Consider the following 11,127-nt stretch of genomic DNA (forward strand, 5'->3'; position numbering starts at 1 on the left):
GGTACCGGTGTGTCTTCCTTATGGATGGGGGAACAAGTCTCATAAAACGAGAAAATGTCAGGATATAATTTGGAGTTTTTATAAAGTTCTGATGATTCATTTCATAACATGATTTTAAATCAGGATTTTTTCACTTTTAATTTAGATAGCTTATCTGTTTTTACTGCCTTCTTTACGGCATATTAGTTTTTTCCCCTTTAAATGAATCAGATGAGCTGCCTGAGCATTGTTAGAAGAAAGACCTTCTTCCCCCTTTTAGGTTTAAATAAATTCTAGAACCACAGTTTTGTACACATTGTCCCCATTATAGTAAAATGTTTATCTCATTTGTTGTGCTTCACCATTATCCGTTAAAATAAAAAGTTCAGGATATTTTTCTGGATTTCCTATCATTGCATAGATAAATGACTCCACCTTGATATCATCAATTGATTTGTTCAATTTCCTTGCTGACCAGAAAAAACTCCATTTTATTCTACTCATTTTTAATAGAAGGAGCATATAGAGAGGTTTCCTATGTTTCTATGAGAATAGCCAAATGTGATCCTTTACAAATGCTTACCTTACCCACCTTCACCAGATGGTATCCATCTAACAAGATCATTTATATTAACACTATAGTGTGTGGTAAGGGATCTGGAGTCATTTCTTTTTATATCCTCTTCGGTTATTCAAAAACTTACAGGCAGAATGACTAAGCAGAGCAAAAAGCAATCTATATAAAATCTACTGTAGGAATGGGGTCACTTTATTTTTGTCAAATAGTTAGAGAAAATAGCATAGAAAGCAGATGTCTTTTCATTCCTCTGGAATCTTCATGTGGTTTATTCCTTCCACTTATTTTTTTTTTTAATTTTATTTCTAATAAGAGAATGTAACCCAGGATAGGCACAATGGGGTTTTTTAAGGTGTCATCCTGCAATGCCACATACTAGAACATGTTTCAGAATTTGACAATCTACTGGACACAAACACAATCACAGCCACTTACCTGAACTGAATTTGGTGTAGAAATGAGGCTTCTCTGGTCAAACTTAGCAGGAAGAGTCCTGAAAAATCACTTGCATCTAAAATGTAAGATTCAGTATTTCTGCAATATTCACCAAAAAAACCCCAACCAACCTATTTACAGACTTCTTGAGCCCTTAAGAAAGCTATTGTATAAATATTTTCAAGTTATAAAAAAAACCAACAAAACATTATCTGCAGCATATCGTTTCCCATCCAGGGTTAATGTAAGAAATATGGTAAGTTGCAAACAGTCATTGAAAAATTCTTCAAAGCAGTATCAGAGCTATTTGTTTTAACTGGATCCTAAATTCAACCATATCACTGACAGCTGGTGACATGTAACTCGTGGAAAACCACCATTTTCCAACTCTTATTCATCTGCAGATATATCTGAGAGTGGTCATGACCTGAATGGTGAGGTTCTTATACCTTCCTTTGCAGTCGTCAGAAGCATTTGCAGCTTATGCAACAGGAAAGTATTCCTTCAAAGTCTCAACGTTAAGAAGATTTAAAAAGATTCCTTGAAGTGGGACTTGACAAAATATTTGAACAGGCAAAGACAACGTAGAGTTAATCTCTTTTGCCTTTCTGTTATGCAAAACATGTCCCTTATTTAGCTACTGTAAGTCACTGCTGTCAGGAAGGAGGAAAAAGGGAGAGTATTTGAAGTAAGCGTAGGGAAAACAATACGCTAGAACAAATTCTGGGCACCTTATTCACAAAAACTTGTTCCTGTCTGCCTGAATAGCCGTCATCTTTAATGTCACTGTGGCTGCCTTTAAATCTACAGCTGCTAGAGTCAAAAAAGGGATTTTTACCTAGCAGCAATTAGTGATTTATAGGCAGTAACAGATTTTTCTTTTTTCTTCCCCATCTGGTGATAGAAACTTGTACATGGAGCAACACCATACTGTATGTAGTAGCTGGCTACTAAGTGACAAATGCTGCCATTAGAGCATCACTGCCACAATCTCCCTCTTTGCTGATGTCCCTTTACTTTAAGGACGCTTGGAAACTTCTTATGCCAATCAGGAGAACATACATAAAGTGAGATTTATGAATAACAGGAGACTTAGTTATACCAGATACTGTACGATCTCACCCACAGCACCATTCCTGAGATCCATTGGATACGGGCCTGCCAGAAGAATCTGAGGCTGAAGCACTGGAGGCGAAGCTACTGGCTGAAGTTAACTGAAGCTGCACATACTTAAAGAAGGATGAGGCAGAGCTGTAACTCAAAGATGTCCTAAGCGTGCTGAACATCTCTGCTACAGTCATCATAACATGGTAATCTTGCCTGTGAGAAATATGGAGTGATATTAAAGAAGAGAAGGAAGCAGAAAAGAGAGACAACGGGAATTTTTATGAAAGGAGTTTAAAAATTGTGGCAAGAGAGAAATGCACAATAAATGAAGACATGCTGAATACTAAATCAATGGGTATGAGTGATTAGATACACGAAGACATGTATACACAATGTACCTCAGATCAGGTACATTATAGAATGTACCAAATATTCAAAATAACTGGAAAAGATGATTTGAGGTAAAACCAAAAGAAATTGCCTTGGCTTCTACAGCAAATCTGAATTGTTTCTTTGCTAAAACGGCGGCGATGGTGAAACAAACCGCATCGTAAGAAGGTATGAGGCTAATGCAGGGTAGTGTCTTCACTGGGATATCGCTCAGAGAAGCAATAGTTTGATAAAATGCTAACATCAAAATAAAACTGGGCAGTTCCATATTTTGCTATTTCAATTTTAAAAATGTTTTACAGTATCTTCACCGTAAAAAGGAATGATGTGATAAAACAGTAGTGTCACAGAAGCTCACCAATTTGCCATGATAAAACCTATTTTTAAGAAACTACAGGGCTTGGCAGATTCAGAGGTGTGAAAGGAGAAACAAATGTAAGAAAAAATTCATTACAGCAGTTATCAGATTTATGTGACTTAAGAATCTTCCTACTTGAATTATTCATCCTACTTTAGTTATTCACCCTGCCTGCACACACTCTTCTTACACTGCATCTCTTTATTGGAGGGGAATCTTTTTAGCTCCAATTTGTGGTATACTTAATTATTTGATTAAAGATTACTTTGCATTAATTATTGCATATTTTTCTAGGATGATGCCAGCCTATTTGCATATCTCTAGCAGAGGATGTCTCTGTACTCCCTATCCTCTTAATAGAATATGGAAATACAACATCTATCATGAATAGCCGTACCAGTTTTCTTCCCGTATAAAAGAATCCAAAGATTAATTCCTAAATGTGTTTTGCAGAATCGGCTCCAGTTAGAAGAGTGTCATGGATATACTGGTATTTCTGTAATCCTCTCTCCTACCTTTGCTACTGATGCTCTGGTGTAGATCAATACGCTACTGTGTTCTTAAAACATTTATCTTACGTTTAATATTTTTTGTGTATGTTTCTGCCTCTGAGATCTTACCGTTAACTTAGCTGCTGAATTAAAATTAGGAAGGCTTTTTGCCTGGGGTCGACAGTCACCTTTGGTTCAGATAAATAATAAGTGTAAATCAAATGAATTGGCTGGTTTAGCCATAGACTTTACCAATTATTATTTTTGACCAAAATCTATTGTATTGTCTGAAGGCTGCAAATGAGAGAGCTGTCACATTAGCAAACAGATTACTCATGCTAATATTTTCCTCTGTAATCCAGTTACACAAGAGATAAATGAGATTCAGAAATTCACTACATAACCACGTCCTCTCGTGCAAAAAGCAATAACTTTCTTCCCTAGGCAGTACAGGACTAGCTTTCAAATTTTAATAAACACTCTAGAATGTTGTTTTGTGGGGCTTGGAGAAGTAATTAAGAATGAAGAACCTTTTTACTGTTGGGCTAACTGAATAAAATATGTCAGGGGCCCTAATGTTGTGCTGGGAGCAAAGTATCAGCTTCACAAAATCACTGTCTCTGACAAATTTGGTATTAATTGTTCCTCTTGGCAGATAGCAGAAGTACCCTTGACATCAAAATCACTGTGTGGTTGTATATGTACTGTACAAAAACAAAGTAAGCAATACTCTGTATATTTAAATTTACATATGAAGACTACATTAAACTACGCTCTCACGCAAGGCAGTATCCTGAGTCAAGATAGATTAGCAAGATGATGAGCAAAGCTTACATACCTATTGCTTGTGCTGTGCTACTATCAATGTGCACACATAGGCTGCAGTCTCCATGCTAAAAGATAATTTATCAGACTAAGAGCATACGCAACCAAGCATAATACAAAGCAACGCCAAGCCTATTCTAAATTAAAATGCTTGAATGAAAAAATACATTAATGTGTTCTAAGCCTGTCCCCTGAGAATCTCCTCGTTTCCCTAGTTCTTGTTTATGCAAAAATAATGGATAATGGTTTTATATTTACCTTTTCCGTACCACTTATGATTTTATATGCTTCTATTCTATCTCCCTATGGTTATAATTTTTTTAAAGCTGAAGTGGCCTAGTCTATTTAGGCTATATGAATGCTGTACTATACATCTGATTATACCTCTTCTCCTTCACCATATCTTGCTTAGTTGTGATGCAATCTTCTGAGACAGGACAAACACAATGCTTTTATATGTTGACATAATGATGCGCATTTCCTTTCCTAATAATTCCCGATTATTTTGTCATTTTGATTACCATATAGCATTAAACCTACATTTTCATAGAAATATCCCCAATAGCTTGAGATCACAGAGATGTAACAGCAGTTTTGGAATCATAAAAGGGGAATCCAAAATCCCCCTCCTATGTGGCAAGACAAATTATTTCTTTTGTCAACGTTGAATTCCACCTCCTATTCTACTATCTACTAGAACAATGCCATGATGTACTCTTTCATACTCGGTTTTAGTTCAAGCTATTCTGAAACTTGCTGTTTCGCTAGCAAACCTTGTTACTTCTACTTTATATTCTCTTCAGAGACTCTTTATGTATTTGCTGGACAGTGCAGGTCCTAGAAGAGACCTCCACACAGCTGACCTGACGACCTCTCACAACTGTGAAAACCGGCCATTCTTCCATTTCACTTTCCCTCCTTCAACCAATTGCCTATTAAAAAGAGAATTGCCCCTCTTAAGTGACAACAGGTTAGTTTCTTTAAAAGTATTCAGTAAGGCATTTGTCAAAAGCTTTTTGAAAAGCTAAATACAATCTATTGATTGAACTGCCATTTTCCATATGCTCTGACTCCTTCAAAGAACTCTAATAGATATACAAGACATGACTTGCTTCTCCAAAAGCTGACCGATTCTTCACTATTGTATGTAACCAGATGTCTACCAATTTGCCAGGCATGGAAATCAGACTCATTAGTTCTCCAAATCCCCCTTCAAGCCCCTTAAAAGTTATTAGCATCACATTTGCTACCTTCCACTCATCTAGTACCAAGGCCAACTGAAACAGTAGCTTGTACTTCACCATTTTAATTTCATGAGTGAGATCTGAGGTTCCTTCAGACTATTTGGGGAATTTAATCTGGTCCAGGCAAGTTGTTTTTATTTATCATTTGTTTCAGAAAAAACTTTTCTTACAGGACTGTAACTTTAGTTAACTCCTTGGCCCTGACTGTTGAAATGACAACCACTTTTTCACAAATAGTTATGTTCACTCAAGAACTGGCCAGACCCAAGAATCCAGTGCAAAGTTAGCTAGCTGCATCATTTGTGTTGAGAATAACTATCAAAATGAGAAAAATTGCAAAGATCTGATAAATTACAGCTAGTAAGAGAATCAGTGGAAGACTGTTCTTCACTGTATATTTGACAGTGCTATATCCATTTGGTTTTTGAGAAAACAAACAGTGCTGTTTCCATTTGGTTTCACATTAATCCCCACTGTGACATTAATAATAAATTTCTCTTTATCATGTATTTATCCTTTCAAATCTCTTCCTATTATTTCTAGTTGTATCAGCCTCTTACCACCCAGCTCTCAGTCTGAGATATATACCTTTTAAATACATATACCAGTTCTGAGCCTTCCCAGATCATTACCTAAATATATTCCACTTTCTTCTGTGTGCATGATTAATTTCCAGTAACCGCTCTCTTTTGGACCCAATGAGGTCTGAAGCTATGTGTTGCAGAGCAGCACAGTTGGAATTTCAAATACATTCTGCGTTACTGGTTATCATAATGTGTATCCACAAGCATAAACATACCTGAAGGATGTAGGATGCGCAAGTGTTTGCTCAACCATTTCTGTCAATCCTGAGGAGTGATTTACCACTATATATTCCTATATAATCAATGCTATTAGAGAGACAAACAGAATGGAAACCACTGGCAGAATACCTCTAGCTGTGCTACTGCCTTACAGTGCACCAGTTCCCCTGTGGTGGCACTCCTGTATGCTGCTGTTCAAGAGCCAAGGATAACATTTGTGCACAATTTTAACAGCTGTCTGTACTTTCAGTCGCAGTCCCTCATCACTAGCACGTTTCAGCTGAGATTTCTCTATGATCCTTCTTTCAGGCAGTCAATATCTGATGTGTAGGTAACATTGTACATATCTTAAAGGGAAGACAAGAAGGGGAAAACGTTTTAAAGTCCAAAAGAGGTTGCACTGCATCAAAGGTAGAAACAAGTTGTGCAACAAGCTCTGCACTGAGCCGTAAAGGCACAGCTTTAATACCGTATTGTATCTGCCAGCACACACTGGACTGGGGCACCTAATCAGCATGCTGCTCTTACCTACTTGTATTCGTCTTTCATTCTGCATTTCTCTCTAATGCATGAAAAATAGTCTTAGGCATATTTTGATAGCAAACTGATGTAAACCTACGACAGAGCAGAAGGACTGGATGAATAATTATACTGCTAATCCCACCTGCTGTCACACAAGAAATACATGCAAAGAAATGTATAGATATACCAGTTAATCTTAGCACCTGCCATCAGAGCAGAATTGCAATGGCACTGGAAATGGCATGGCAGACAGATTTGACTTACCGTCAGTACTATCCCATCGCTGTTTTCTGGAGGCTCAGCTCTCCGGCGCAGACACCACCCGCTGCCTGTATGTACTTGAGACTTTCGAGCAGTGGGACATTACAGCCCTCTAAGGAATGCAGCACGCTTCCCATGGTATGTTCGGATGACTCTGTAGGTCAGTATCTGGGTGACAGAATAATAGTTTAATTTCTTGCTCTTCTTCAGTGTGTTTGGAGCCCCATGAGAATGATGTAGTGGGGTCAGTCAGTGCAAATGCTGAGACAGCGTCTTGCTGCTGTGCAACATCACTTAGGGACCATTTCCTTGCGTGTTCTTTTCCATTACAAAGATATGCCATGACCACACACCTCAAAGTAAGCAAGCATTTACGGAAAACATGATCTAGTCAGAATTGTATAGTCAGAGATAGGATAAGTCATCAAAAATGGCTTTTTCCTTAGATGTTACTTTAGCTTCTACTTAAGCTGATGAGTCCAAAGTATTTATGCACTCTTTTGAAACCATAGCACTCAAGTGTTTTTATATTCCTCGTGAGTTAGGTTTAGTACATTCAGTTTCTATCATTTTCTTTTATGGTAGAGGAGGATATAAGTCCTTCTGCATATTTCAGTGGTGAGAGCTAAAGTAAGCAGCATGTAAATATTGTGGTGTGTCCCAGTTATCTACACTGAGGACCTGTCCACTGTGTCCACCTGCCTTCTGAGCCTATCACCAAGGAAGGGCTTCAGAGGAAGGCTGATGTGCACCTTGGTTTCACCCTGACAGGGAACCAGGACACGATGGGCATTCGTGCCTGTCCTCAGGAGCTCAGATGTGCTGCCGGGACCTCCACTTTGGACTTAGCCTCTGAGCCTGATGTTTAGATATCTCCTAGACAAGCAGTGCTTACACAAAGTTAGTCATGGCTGGCTCAAGTTCACTGTGTCTTTTTTACAATATGTATACACTGCAAAGGGCAAAAGACAGTATCAAGCCTGAAAAACTCTTGCCAGCTAGGTGCATCAGAAATAGCACTTTCTCTCAGGCACGTTGCAACCTTTGTCCCTGGCTTACCACAGGCGTACAAAAATGAGAATAATAATTAGGCCTATTTAATGCTCATTTTTTTTCTACTGCCAAACTGATCTGGTGGTTTATTCCAGCATTTTGAGCTCTCAGAATATCTAGCAGAGTTTGTAATAGGGATCTTAGACCTTCCTTATATCTTTACATGAGAGAACTGATAACAGACAGTCCAGAGATACGATGTTAATATGTTTGCTATTCTACACAACTATTTTTAATATCACGGATTTTTTTTCAATACTTGCAACTCAGTTTTTCATATCCCTTCCATATTCCTGCTTGAAAATAGAGAGGGGAAAGTCACAGAATGTTAGAAAGCATTCATTTAATTTGCCTTTAAGTATGGCAGACTGCAGGAGAAGGAAATCAAGAAGTTGTCACCCTGAAATGAGAACAAAGCCAAGTGATAGCTGCATTGTAAAAACATTATGGGAAGTCCTTGCTTATTACAGTCAATCCCAGTCCTTTCAAATGACAAACCAGTTAAAGAATTTCAAGGTAGGCTAACTGCTTTCTCTGGTATTTTAGAAAATGGAAGAAAACAGAAGGTAAGGCATATGCTGTGTTAAGAGAAATTTTGAGATTGAAGGTGTGATGCCACTTAGACACCGACAGCTGCAGTGGTCATAACTTAAAATGTCTTCGCAAATACTGAAAGCATAGAATCAAAATTCTGCTGTAGTATGGAATGGCACTGCTCGAAAAGCACACAATGTTTTGCAAGATCTCTTGGCTGTTTCACAAATTATTTTTCTCATCTGTAACTGCTGCAAATTACAAGGCTATGTTTCTACTTTCTATGTTTAGTTAACATACTTATTGTACATGTAATTTTTAACACTCCACAGTGTTGTCCTGATATTACCAGGAGCAGAGAATGTAAGACATTTAAAAACACAGAGGAGGCTACCTGATATAATAGGTTTGAACATTAACATTCAACTCCGTCTCGGTACTTTTTTTTTTTTTTTCTCTACAGTCTGCTATCGATTTCATCTCTGGAAACAGACCAACCCATGTTCTGAATTCTTTTGCTTCAGTAGCCCTTCGAATTTACCCATGTTTGACCCTTCCATTAAATAGGGCTGCTTAAATTCCTTTTTACTTTTCAAATTGATAGAATAACTGTTTTCTGGTCTATTTGCTAATGAAATTAAATGTTTGGCCTTCGCAGTTTTGTTGGGTGCTAGGCTGGTGGGTTTACTGGGGTATGTTTTGAGCCTCGCTACATTCATAAAATCTTCCTGAATTTGCTGGCTGCTGCATGAATCTGCTCCATTGATATTTCTAGCCCGATTCTCCATGCTGTTCTTCAACAGCTTTCTGGATGATCTTTTCAATTAGAGCACAGTCTTGAGATTTTATTTTCCCAAGAAGAATTATGTAACGTTTATACTGAGTCATATTTGCCATCTGCTGATCCAACCACATAAACAATCCAAACTCTTAAACCCCTGAGTTTTCCTTAGTATCTGCTTCTAATCTACATTTTCACAAATGCGCAGGTCTATGCGCGTACCCCTGCCTTACGATTATCTCTTCACAGAATACTGGCGCCTCTTCAGAAGCTCTCGGCAAACTTGAAGAAATCTATTCATGTGGAGGATACATTTGAGAAGGTGTTTATCGGGCAATGCATGCTATCACACACAAAATCAAATGCAAGGCAGAAATAAAGGGAAATTAGGGCTACTTTAACAGAGGACATCAAGAGCGCAGGGTTATTTTTAGCTTACGGCTAACTTCTTTGGAACTCGTTAACGCTCAAGTGGCTGGTAACAAGATACATAACTTTTTACTCCAGCTTTAAATTACTGTTTTCCACTGTGACTCTGCTGTGACTAAGGACTTAAACTGTAAATCCTAATTCATGTGATTATACATTTATTTATTCAAACCATAATGAAACACTTGTGATCACAGAATCAGACCTTAAAATTGCTATTTATATCAGACTCTTTCAATCAGAAAGGCCATAGTTACAGAGTCTCGCCACCTAATCATTTTATGCCAGTGCTCAATTCCGTGTCCTGTTGACAACATCGAAGAAGACACCATTTCACATTCTGAAAATGCCAAACTATGTAAATTACATTTTCTAGCTAAAAACAAAATACTATTTTGTTGCTGTGGACAACTATGTTGGAACAATAGGTCTGCATGATTTTTTTTTCATTTGTAAGAGAAAATCTGACCCCAGAAAGCAATTTCTATTAGTTTTTAAGATATTAAAATTGTTTAATTAGCTAATAAAAATATGAAAACACCTGCAGAAATATTACTGACAGAGACTAAAACCCATCCTTTGTGAAATCAACATGGACCTTACCACCGACTTGAATGTACCTAGATCTGGAGTAATTAACACTCTCTCAGAAAACACGACATTAAAATCCTGCCTACCACAATGTTATTTTGCCATTGCTGTGCTTTACATCTGGTGAGAACAGTTCATGAGAGAACGTCACTGAGCTCAGGGGGGCAATGGCAAGGGGTCTTAACTTATTTGCCTGTTGTACCTACGGTTCTACCTACACAAATTAACAAACTAGAACAGGAAAGTGGGGCATCACTTGGCTTTTCACATATGCACAGTATCAAAACGGCGCATTAAAGAAGGATGTGCCTGCGAGCCGGCCAGCATTGAGTATTTTCAGCATGGCTTGCAAGAACCCAAAAGCCGTAAGGCATAATTAATGCTGGTGCCCGGAACAGTCCTACAGTTCAAAAGGCTGAATGTGTTTGAAACCCGTACCAGAACAAGGGATGACTGGATCCGACACCAAATATATTGGGCTATACCTCTCACCCTTCGAAACCCTAAGGAGCCTCGATCCTGGCGCTAGGTGGGCGCCAGCGGTCCCGCCTGCCTCATGCGCCGAGCCAGCGACTCAGTTTTGCTCCCGACCGCAGCGGGTCCCGGATTTTCCTTTTTGTCTACACGGGTTTGCTCCACGAAGCAGGCTGGGATCTGCGCTGGGGTGCCCCGCCGCGCCCGGACGGGGTCACATCCCCGCTCGGGGCAATCTCCTCACGTCTGCAGGCGAAACGCCACGGCCGCCTC

Source organism: Egretta garzetta, unplaced genomic scaffold, assembly GCF_000687185.1.
Source record: "Egretta garzetta isolate BGI_Z169 unplaced genomic scaffold, ASM68718v1 scaffold38, whole genome shotgun sequence".
Taxonomy (NCBI): Eukaryota; Metazoa; Chordata; class Aves; order Pelecaniformes; family Ardeidae; genus Egretta; species Egretta garzetta.